The sequence below is a fragment of the Vigna umbellata genome, chromosome 9, assembly GCF_029865625.1.
Source record: "Vigna umbellata cultivar VRB3 chromosome 9, Vumbellata_1.0, whole genome shotgun sequence".
In the NCBI taxonomy this organism is placed as follows: Eukaryota; Viridiplantae; Streptophyta; class Magnoliopsida; order Fabales; family Fabaceae; genus Vigna; species Vigna umbellata.
This window is the reverse complement of record NC_142173.1, coordinates 41549831-41552437: the sequence shown is the minus strand read 5'-3', so window position 1 is coordinate 41552437 and position 2607 is coordinate 41549831. Positions and strand designations below refer to the sequence as shown.

The window sequence follows — 2607 nt, the reverse complement described above, 5'->3', positions numbered from 1 at the left end:
AACCTTTTCTCAAAGTACATAAACATCGTACACGGAAATAACACCACCTACAAAATAAAAAATTTTCACATTACTAACATAAACTACAACATGAAACACAAAGAAATGTCACAATACTAACCATGTTATCAACGTATTTTATCGGGGCCAAAGTGTAAAATGAAGTCGTGCTCAAGGTTTGCCCAATTATCTCGCATACAACCCTAAACATATAAATATTAGTCTATCACAAACAATAGAGATTCGTTAACCACAACTAAAATTCACAGCAAATACCTGTATACAGTGATCTCTCTGATGCTGACTACTTTGTACAATTGGTCTACATCAACAATAGTGCTTGGATCCCCAACAAAACTGCGCAATGGGGGGATAACCAATGGTACAGCCTCCCGTTCGTCTTCATCACCATCATCATGGATTTCAATACAAACAATTTTATCATGACTTCTTGAAACTATCTCATCTTCATATGCGGTTTTATCCTCCCCTCTTACTTCCGTATATGCACCTACAGGGTCATCAACTGCTTTACCATCACCTTGTTGTTCAAATCCACAATCACGACCAACTTCAGGCTCTTCGTCACCTCCAACTTCAGGTGCTTCATCAACTTCACCAGCAACTTCTTCATCAGTACCACATGCATCTTCTTCAGTAAAGATTAGAGTTTGACAAATTTCAAATAATCCCTGGTAAGAACTCCAATCTTGGCATTCAATGCTATGAGATCTTCATTGTTTTTCCTCAATCTCTCCTCGACACCTACTTCCCATGTGCCGTCATCAGAGCTTTCGTCATCATCTTTCTCAACCTTGGATCCTTCAGCCAAGGATCCTTCACTCATCCCTCCGTCATCCATGTGGAAAGCTGCACGGATTTCCGGGCGATGACGATCTTCCTTTCTTACATACCACTCCAGATTTAACTGCACCATTATCACACAACAAATTTTGACAAATAAGATAATCAATTTTTACATCAAAAATAACGAATATCAAAACACTTACATCTCTGGTCTTAAATATATGTTCAATTTTTTCGGTCCTTGATTTATACGGGAACCATCGCATTATGCGCAGGAAAAACCTGTGTGAAGCATGACCATGCAAAGAAAGTCTTTCAACTGCCCAAGCCTACAATATCATAATATTATTTCATCAAACCTAATTGACAATGTTGTCAAGTACATCCAAATAATAAACTATAAATCATGTTACCTGTAACACTGCCACATTGCCACTAAGAGTGAGTGACTACGCGATGCCTCCTCTCATAATTTTCTTCCTACATTTATTTAAATTCTGTACAATATGTTTATGTACACCGGTGCACTAATCGTATAGACACAAACTGTCTAAGTCATCTAACACTGCAAAAGGCATGTTACAAATATGCCTTGATTTCCTAGGAAAATAAAAAACAACCAAACAAACTAATATATATATAACCTACATACTACATCAACATCAATGTTATTATCATGCACAATGACATTAAACATGTCTGTCAACTCCTTCAAAGTGATAGTTTTTTATTTGAACATTTCACCAACCAATCCAACAACTACTTCATCAATCGGAATCTCTAAACCACTTATTTCTAAACCTATGCTCATGAACACATCAATAACGGAAAAGGGCACCAACTGTTGACTTACTCTAAAACTATTATCATGCTCGGCCCACCTGCAAACCATAACCTTCAATAATTTCAAATTCACCTCCATAGGGCTATGAATATTCAAACACCACATAAATGGAGTCATCCTAATGCGCTCCACATGACACTTTCCTAGTAAACGATTCATTTCAATAATGACCGATGAGTCCATCGAGGTAAGAAGTCGCCACTACACAAAAATGATGATAACTTTATTAATAACTACAATTGATACGATAATAAATAATCTATAAAAAGAAAATTATAATTTTTCTTACACTTCGTTTTTTCCCTTCCATTGAAACTGCCCTAACAAGATAACAATCCACACTCGTTATATCATTAAGGTTAATGAAACACCAAGAAGACAATGTAAAAGACAATGTGAGGGCTCGACCATTTTTACTTACACCAACAACGACGGATAACAATGCTCCACGGCCTCCTCCAACAGACGGGAAATCCACAACAAAGTAACCACACAGAAAACGACACCCGCCCCACAGAAATACAACAACACAAGACCAACAACACTAGGGTTTCAAAGATAACATACAGGATACAACGTGACAGAAGATGGAAGGGTCAAGATGGACGACAGAGCTACAGAGAAGATGGAAGGGTTGAAAAACCTACACACGTTACGCCCAAAATAAACCGCCAAACCCATTTCTTAAAATTTTGAAATCTTCTTCCAAAAATACCCCTCGGCCTGATAACCTCTTCCTTATTTCTTTTCACTTTATTTACCCAATGCAAAGACGCCACATGGCGTTGTGAAATTGTTGTCAAAAAATGGTTGTCAACATAACATTTTCCTATCCTTTATTATGTTCAATAATGGAACTCCAAGTTCATTGATATGACAACCTATACAAAACTAATGTTATTGATGATTGAAAAAAATATAATTATTTCACATTTACTATTTCGAGACTTGATAAA

At 36.7% G+C, this 2607-nt stretch overlaps 1 pseudogene; it reads right to left on the bottom strand.

Moving 5' to 3' along the window:
- Positions 1–263: 263 nt before the first annotated feature.
- On the bottom strand, positions 264–903 carry LOC148193572 (uncharacterized; annotated as a pseudogene).
- Between the last annotated feature and the right edge of the window lie 1704 nt (positions 904–2607).